Here is a 10,102-nt window from a genome sequence, read left to right on the forward strand (position 1 = left end):
TTTTTAGTTATTGAATGTATATATAATTAAATGAAAAATTCTATCTCACAAGTGCGCCACTTTTCACCCGCGTTAGCAACGCTGCTAAGGAGTGGGTTCAACTGTTTCCAATAATTTAAAGGCAAAACAAATATTATCAATGTTTTTTTTAACCGAAACTGTTAAAATGTAAGTATTTCCACTGAATCGTGGTTAGATTCGGTGCTTTTTGAGATATTTATGCTAATTTGAAGCGACAACATTTTGCGCCAAGTTTGGCACACAATGTTCCTAATTATTCTCCGTGGAGAATATGAATGTTTGCGCTGCTAGATATTTTTGAATCATAGAAGGCTTTGATGAATGAAGATTATAAAAGCTAGGGAAGAGATAGTTTCATTTGCGCGAGATAAGCCAAAGTCCGCGGCAAAAAAAGCCAATTTGATTTTTTAATTGCTGTTCAAATGTGTTTCTATTCTTTTAAGTTGACTTTTGAATAAAATTGTTGAATGTCATGAACCTACATCCAATTTGTTTTGAGTGCGCCAAGTTAGGAACACATCGCGCCAAATAAGGAACATTGAAAAATCGTGCGCCAAGTTAGGAACATAATGTACCACACAAAGAGTTTCTGAAACATGAAGAAATATTAATTTAAGAGTTTCTCACTTATTTTTCTTATATTCTATGGTAGTTAGGCCAGCACTGTGCAAAAAATGGTATGATTTGACCGAACATTGCTTTTGTTATTAATTTTTTTATGCAGAATTTCCTTAACTGCGCCAAATATGGTACATCTACGGTACCCTTACCTGTAAAAGTTGAAGTTAATCTCAGTGGCGTCTCGTGAGAAAATGAGATGGCTGTGCACCTTCAACAAAAGTAATACCTACTTAGGTAAACCATATAAAGTGGTCCAAAACGCCACGACACACGACGACGAGTTTGGTCAGGATGTTAAGTGAAAGAATAGTTTGAGGAACCGTGAATGGTCTATTTAGTTCTGCAATCATTAATTGCTACTTTAGGTAGATGAAAAACGAGTTTAACAGCTCATCTACGATGTCCTGCTCAATGTCGATGTACAAATTGACTGGTAATTTCACGCTAAATACAACAATTGCATAAAAAATCGTTCGAATGAAAGTGTGTGCACCATCAGTATTGCCCAGTCCAACGTGCCTGCTGAGACATTTTTTAATTAGCTTTAAGTTGTTGACTATATTTGCGTGTTTGTTTCCTCGATTTTATTTCAAAGTTTTACTTTTTTCAAAATTTACTTGACGAACGTCAATATCTACTCGATAAATATATCCGCCGTGAATATATGTGAATCAAATTCTTATTTGGCAAGCCAGACTCTCCTCGAGCCCGACCTGAGTACAATTTAATGTGCACAGGAAAGGCACCTATGCATTGACAATTTTACATGGACGCATTGAACACATGCACGAGAGAACTAATGTGTACATATACGATTGGCTAGTGCACTGGCAGAAGTGCCCACCCGTAAACAAAAATGATCGACTTTCCAGCTGGATTTTGTCTCTTGCTAATAAGAAAACTAGCGCTTCTTCACCGTTCGTAATGAGAATTGTATTATGAGACTGTTGTTAAGAGAACTGTTGAATTGAACTGTGAGAATTTGATAAAAGATGCTGGTTTGTAGCAGCGGTGCACCAGCAGAATTGCCCAGCGCAGAGTTGTAGAGCGTTAAGTAGATTTTGAACGCAACTGTTGCGGGTGGAAATTACAACACCAGAACTAAACAAATAATTTTGTGATTCATTTTAAAAATTCATGACTGTGCAGTGCACAGGTTGCTCAAGTGGACGAGACGTCACTGGCTAAAATACATCGAATGGCTAAAGGCAAAGGCACAGGTACCGCATTTTCTACAGTAATCTCCGTATCAGAGCTGGACAGGGCCGAAATGCTTCTCCTAAAGAAGGCCCAGTGGGAAAAGTATACAGACGAAATGACTCAGCTTTCCTTAGGAAACGCGATCAATAGCCGCAGTTCCATTCGCGGGCTCAATCCCATAATAGACGAAAAGGGGGTACTGAGATCCAAACGCAGACAAGAACGCATAGAGTTTCTGAAGTACGATGCAAAAATGCCGATCATACTTCCAAAAATGCACCATGTAACTAACCTTATTTTGGCGAGAAAACCGTGGAAACGGTGGGTAACTGAATATCTACCGAAACTCTCCGAACGAGAGAAACGGCGCAGCCCATCAAAACCACTAACAGTATGTAAAGATGTTACCTTCCCGGACGAACAGAAAAAGGGGAAGTGGGTCAAGGGAATAGTCTGCGAGGTATTCCCTGGGAAAGACAGACAGATTAGATCCGCACGCATTAGAGTTGGAGACCTAGAGGTTACGAAGCCTACAGTAAAATTAGCCATCCTAGACGTTCAAAGGGGTGAAGAAGAAAACAAAACAACGCAAGAAAACAATAATACTAAAGATAGGGAAAACAAGACATTTCCACATTGGGGAAGAAAACGTCGTATAGACATACAAGCCATTAAAGATAGAGCTGCCGAACTTGAAGCTATCGCCCCCAAAAAGGAACCCAGAAAGTCAATTCGGGCAGCAAAATGGAAAAATTATTGTTACTTGTCTCCTCCGGATAAATAGAGTAGAAATCAGCCTAACGTATAGCATCAAAAGCGAAGTCTTCAGAACGAATTTCAAATCTCAGGCCTACCTGTCTAATCTCATACAAAAGCAAACCGAAAACACTAAAGGCATTTCGAAGATAGTAATAATATCAGTGACCTTGGCTATGCTCGGCGCTGTACTTGACTAATCCTGCGCTGTACTATAACGACAATGATAATAATTAAATTAAAAGCACGATCCAAGTGCACCTTAAAACCCTTTAGAGCCCCCGAAGAATACGAATTGTAACTCCTCTACGCGAATTTACGGGGGTGGGGATGTCGCCAACGGAAGCAAAACCATCGACAAGGCGCATCGCCAGTAGGTCAGCCAGTAGGGTCTGAAACGGCGGTTTCGCCGACGGAAGCGAAACCGCCGACGAGGCGCATCGCCAGTAGGACGGTCGATAGGAGCCGGACAAAATGCCGACCAAGTAAATCAGTAAACCGGGCAAAAAACCAACTGTAACTAGGTTATGAATGACTATATAAGCTTAAACAGATAACCAATAAAGTTAGTATTCGACAAACGACAACTCGCCTATTAGCTCCTTCGTCGGTGGAAGTGCCACCCGTCGAGGGAAACGCGTCAAGCGTAACAGGTAAGATAAAATATTTAAAATTTTATCTTTAAACTTTTTTAAACATTTTCATTATTGTTTTCGTTGTGTTTTGATGTTTTTTTTTTCAACATATAACAGAACCACCTGGTTGAACAATATTAATCTTCATTTTTTGGAAGAAAATAAACCTGATATGGTGAACAAATTCGATAAAAATGTAGAATGGTTCTTTGTATAAGCACTAAAATTTTCTTACGAGCCAGATAAAATCAGTTGGTGGGCCGGATTTGGCCCGCGGGCTGGACTTTGCCGACCCCTGATCTATAGTGAATTTATTATTGATATTCTAACTACAGTCGAACGTCGATTATCCGGGCCGGATTAACCGGGGGGCGGATTATCCGGGTGTCTTGCAACTGACAACTGCACAATTAGGTTGAATTGTTTCCATGAATATCAGGTTGGTTCACAACTAACTGGAACTGCTCAAAAGTGAACTAGCGAAGACTCAAACCAGGTATTATAAACGTATTTTAGTATACAGTCAGTATCCGACTTACGCGGATAATGGGGACCAGAGAAATCCGCGTATCTCGAATTACCGCGTATCTCGAATATTGCTTGACACATAGGTAATACTGTTGAGAGAGTAATCAAAGTTGCGGCAAACGGCTCAGGAGAGGGAGAGCAGCGTGGGCTCCGCATGAGAACAGAATGGAATATATAAGGAACGAAAAGCGTGACATGTTTGACACACGCTAATAGTAGTAGAGGTGAAAGAGGCCACCCGGCTCAAAGCCTCTATAAAATATACCTACTACTACTACACGCTAATAGTAATCGGTTGGACGTTCACGTCGGTTTCTTCGGTTGTATAAAAGGTGTTCTAAATAAACGTTTGTATCTATACAGTTCCATAAAGTCCGTGTAACGTGTATCATCAAAGTCACAGTCCGCGTATCAAATACTAGGAGTTAAGAGATCGAGGTCTTGTGTACATGTATCATAGAATATTCAAAATTTTACTTTGTCCATTAATATGAATGGAATGCAAGCGTATTCAAACAATATAAATTTCAATAAACGAAATAAATTGCGTAAGTTATGTAAATGTGTAATTTACATATCTATTCGTGTAGTTGTACATCTCAAAAATTTACATCGATGTTATAAACCCAATCTTCTGTCAAATTTTGAAAACCGCGTCGAATTCTTAACAAGATTGTTGATTTTTGGAACATTTTCGTCCGTTTTTGAAGTTGGAGGGCACCCAGAACGAGGTTGGCCTCAGTTCCACTTGGCCATCTCACAAAATCGCCGAAAAAACTCAAACCGTTACACTGAAAAAAATCTCAAAGACTAGCGGATGCACTCACAGAAACTAAACTTTGCATACTGATCAAGAACATGTTAAGATTTAAAAAAAAAAAATTTGAACCCGATCCTCTTTCCCCCCTTTTCTCCCTGCAACCCGATTCCCGTTACTTTTGGGTCCGCCCTCGTACATTGTAGGATGATGCTTTTTGGAGATTTCAACGTTCCTGTAATCGAGTGGCACCCTGCGGGCAACTCTTACCAACCCTCGAATACAGTCACCTCCGCTACGCTGTTTTACGATACTATGAGCGAAAGCAACTTGCGCCAACTATCCGGGGTCCCAAACTGCCTACAAAGACAGCTGGATCTGGTTTTCGCCTGCGAAGTAGCTGCAGCCGCAGCATCGCCTGTGACTTCAACGCCAGTCCCATATCTGCCTTTGATCGCTACCACCCTGTTCTAGTGACCAACTTTACCTTGAACGTCACTACATCATCCCCGAATGAAGTGCACAGCCTGGACTTCAAGAGGGTGGTTATGCCAAGCTTAAAAAAACCATTTTGGAAGCCGATTGGACGTTTCTGGACGCTACACTGCACATCGATGAAGCTGTAACAAAATTCAATGTAATATTAACCTCCGCTTTCCCCTCCTGCTGTCAACGCTCCAAACCTATCCCATCACCACCCTGGTCAAACAGAACAATGACATCCATAAAAAAGGATCGCAATCGCACACTACGAATCTACAATCGTACAGGTTCCCCACACCACGGTGGCATATTCAAATATGCTTCTAATGCGTACCGTTTGTACAACCGGGCCCACTATGATAGATATGTAATCGGACTGCAGTCGCGGTTCACCCGAAATCCCAAGTCCTTCTAGAGTTTCGTCAACGGTCGGCGAAAATCCCACTCCTTCCCTCCAATTGGTCGCTTGGTACTACCACCGCGGCCGAACCAACAGCCTGTTGTGAACTGTTCGCTAAGCATTTTTCAAGTGTCTTTGCCGGACCGTCTAGTTGTGCACCGATCACTTCACAGAGGGTGCCGACCACGTCGACGGACACCGTAGATAGTTCCAATTTAAATATTGACCTACGCAATGTACTCGATGCAATCAGGAAATTAAAACCCTCTCTTGCTCATGGTCTGTTGAAAATACTGAGTAATGTCTTTTGGTTTCTGTGGAAATACTCCACCCTTGGATCAAACACCAATAGAGGAAAGCAGCAAGAAAACACGTGTTGTCTCTTTGAAAGTCCAGTAACAATAATTTATTTCATACAGTTTAGTTACGTTGACAGCCAAATGCAGTGCTGCCAACTTTAGTTCTTTTCTGCCCAAGGTTTATACGCAGAGGTATTCACCCATTTCCAACACTCCTCCTGGGTGAGTACCAACCTTACTACATTGCAAGCCCTACTTTCGTTAGGAATACATTCAACTTCGTTGGTCCTACTGGTTTAGTGAGGCTATCTGCTATCATCTCCTCACTTGGACAATATTTCAATTCAATAGTATTTCGTTCGCATAACTCGCGGATGAAGTGCCTTCTTGTATCTATATGTTTTACCCTACCACTACAGCGCTCTGTTGTGGCGAAGCTTAGACACCCCATGTTATCTTCAAACAAAACTGTCGGTTTCTTTTCTGGCATCCCTAGCTCCTCTAATATTCGTCTCAGCCAAATCGCTTCCTGACAAGCCAAAGATAACGCGTTGTATTCGGCCTCTAAGGACGAAAGGGCAACCGAATCTTGGCCCTTACTGATCCAGCTGACGGGACCATCTCCATAGAAGAATATAAAACCAGTAGTAGAACGGCGAGTACGTCGGTCGCCGGCCCAATCCGAATCAGAAAATCCTAACAGTTTCCATTCTTTCTGTGATCCATAACTTAGCTTGAAGTCTTTCGTTCCTTTCAAGTATTGTAACACGCGCTTTGCCGCACTACAGTCACTGTTGTTAGGCTGACTGGCTTTGCGTCCCCTGTACAGTGTTATGTCTTCGAACGGTTTGCTTCCTTCATTTTCCGCTGTGTACCCTGGATCTATTGGAGTTCTTGGCACGTTCGACAGTCAACTTATCTTCGAGTCTGTCGACTTCCTTCTGCAACTTCTGAACGGAACGTTCAGCGAATTCAGCGCGAGCTTCAGCCTCCTTGAGACGCTGATCCAACACTCTCACTTGACCACCGTACGATTCCTCCCGTTGCGTTGCCTTTTCTTCCGAAACTTCCAGCGACTTCAGGTTGTTACCGACAACGCGGAGTTCCTCCTCAAGCTCGACGATCTTGCTTTCGTTCATCTCGACCTTCTCCTCCGAACGCTTGAGGTCCTGTTCCATGAGCACTAGTTTTCTGGCCACCTCTTCATATTTTTTGTCTGCATCTTCTTGCTCTGATGCTCTCGGTTGTGACAGGGTCCCTTCATTCTTGTTGTCACATTCAAACGGAAGATCTTCGTCACTCTCTAATACAGGATCATTCAAAACATGTCGCTCCTCCTGTTTCATTAGGTTCTTTGTTGCCGCCTGTTCCCCGCAGGGGTCGCCGTATTCGCCTGGCGTCGGACGCTCCATAGGACTACAGAGATCCGTGTGTATGATGTCCATTGGTCGCTTAGATTTCCGCTCTAGAACCTGCGGAAAGGGCTTCCGCACCAGCTTTCCCAGCATGCAACACTCACACACCATCCGCTCTCGGCAGTCTGTCATTCTTACTCCGTCAACTAGCCCTTTATTCACCATCGTGTTCACAGCCTGCATGTCACGGTGTCCCATTCGCCGGTGCCACGTGTGTTGACAGTCTACACCATGATAACGCGTTGCTGTCATACACGATTCTACCACCTTTAGCTTATACTGGTTGCCGACTAATATACCAACAGCTACGGTAGTATTTTGTGCTTTTATTTCGCAACCTTTTCTTCCGAATACTACCGAGAAACCCTTTGCTGCGAGCTTTCGTACAGATATAAGCCCACCTTCTAGCGCTGGAACTAACAACACGTTTTCCAGTGTGATGGCCACACGTTGACCATTGCCGTTCATGCCTACAATCACACCGCTCCCAATTCCGGTCGATTTTGTTTTCGTTCCATCTGCTAGAGTCACATCACCCAAAGGTTCTCTTTTAAATTCGGCGAAAAACTCAGGGTCATTAGTCATGTGACATGTGCAACCACTGTCAATCGTCCATGCACCCGGTATGACGTCACCCGCTATGAAGCACACAGCTCCAACAACCGCCGCCTGCTTCTCCTCCGACGAGCGTTCGCCTTCCATTTGAACCTGTTTCACTTTCGGCTTGAAACTCTTTTCACTGCCGGATTGCGCCAGAAATTTGCGGCAGTTTTTCTTTAAGTGTCCAGGTTTCTGGCAAAAGAAGCACTTCCTTTGCTCGCTCCGTTCTGTCACTTTCAACACCATTTCTTTTTCTGAGACGTCATTAGAATTGGAACGTTTCTGGAACTCGTCCCGCAACCGCGCAGTTACCAGATCTAAGGTTAGATCCTCCTGCGGCCGATTCTCTAATGCAGTAACGAAACTGCTGTAAGACGGTGGGAGACTGCGTAGCATCATAATTATGCGCAGCATTTCGCTGAGCTCTACCCCGGCGTTGTCGAGGCGCTCAAACAAGTCCTCAAATTCCTCGAGGTGCTTCTCCACGTTACCGCCTTCACACAGGTTTTTGGAACATATCTTTTGAAGCAACATTACCTGATTACCAATGGTGGCTTTTTCGTGGTAAGCCTGCAGGTTGCGCCACATGTCACGAGCCGTCTTGCTTTTCTTTATAAAGCGAAGTTGACTATCTTCAACAAGAAGGGAAATCGTCGCTCGCGCTTTGACGTCTTTCTTTTTCCAGTCTGCGTAATCATCATCATTTTCTTCCGGCTTCGGTAATTCTATCATTTCCCACAATTCCTCGCGTTCCAGCAAGGACTGCATGCGGAACCTCCATGTTTGATAATTACCGTTCCCGAGCTTCGCAAATGTTGCCTTCCAACCGTCCGCCATTGTTACTTTTTCTGCACACCGTTTCTCTTCAGGAATATCACAATTGCACTTCCTGGAAAACCTTGTCCTCAACCAAAAACTTTAACACACGCTCCGAAGCACTGGGGCTGGGCCCATAACCTGTTGAAAATACTGAGTAATGTCTTTTGGTTTCTGTGGAAATACTCCACCCTTGGATCAAACACCAATAGAGGAAAGCAGCAAGAAAACACGTGTTGTCTCTTTGAAAGTCCAGTAACAATAATTTATTTCATACAGTTTAGTTACGTTGACAGCCAAATGCAGTGCTGCCAACTTTAGTTCTTTTCTGCCCAAGGTTTATACGCAGAGGTATTCACCCATTTCCAACATGGTCCAGACGGTATTCCCGCCGTTGTACTGAAAAAGTGTAGCACCGTCATTGCTCCCTTACTGCTTAAATTGTTCAGTTTATCTCTAAATTCGTCATCTTTCCCAGCAGTAACGAGACAGGGCTGGCTTGTTCCCATACCCAAAAAGGGCAATTCGTCAATTGCCTCCAATTATCGTGGCATCTTCTATGTGCATGTGCCAAGGTGCTTGAAGGGATTGTTCACTCGTCCTTACTATTCAGTTCCCGGAATTGCATCGTCCAACAACAGCACGGGTTTTGCCCTAAACGCTCAACCCTAACTAACTAACCTTCTTTTTCAACTTTTATTTCCACCAAATTTGAAGCCGGTTTGCAAGTAGATGCAGTATATACTGATTTTAAAGCAGCATTTGACCACATCCCTCATGCGCGTCTCCTTGATAAGCTGTCCAACATGGGATTCAGCATATCCATTGCTGGATGGCTGGAGTCTTTTATATGCAATCGTTCATTTCGCGTCAAAATTGGATCTCATCTCTCTCAACCTTTTTCCCCAGCAGCTGGAGTCCCTCAAGGAAGTGTATTAAGCCCTTTACTTTTCGTTTTATATATTAACGATATTAGTGTTGCCCTTCCCCCCGACTATTTCTTGTGCTACGCAGATAACATCAAGATTTTTATGCCAATATCATCTCCCAGCGATTGCATAAATTTGCAAAGGCATCTCAATCTTTTCAATGCATGGTGTACAGAGAACAATCTCACCCTCTGTCCAGAAAAATGTAACGTACTTCATTCGTACAAGTCAACAAGACTAAAGACTTGGGTGTGTTAGTCGATAGTAGATTAACTTTTTTCGGCACACATCGATGCCGTCATCACTTCGGCCCGTAGGGTTTTGGGCCTAATTAAACGTATGGCAGGTGATATCTCCGACCCACTATGTCTCAAAACTTGATTCTGTTCGCTGGTGCGCTCAATTTTATTAGAATACTGTGCTGTCCTATGGGCCCCTACTACAAGATCTGGTAGCGACAGGTTGGAGGCGATCCAACGATCGGTTACTCGATTCGTGTTTCGTAGGGCGGGGAACACCTCTCCTTTGCCACCCTACGAATCTGGATGTCAAATGCTGGGGTTAACAACATTGGAAGGGCGACGCACCTTAGCGCAAATAATGTTCATTGCCTCAACCCTCTCCAACGCGTTTGATGCCCCT

The sequence above is a fragment of the Anopheles coustani genome, chromosome 2, assembly GCF_943734705.1.
Source record: "Anopheles coustani chromosome 2, idAnoCousDA_361_x.2, whole genome shotgun sequence".
In the NCBI taxonomy this organism is placed as follows: Eukaryota; Metazoa; Arthropoda; class Insecta; order Diptera; family Culicidae; genus Anopheles; species Anopheles coustani.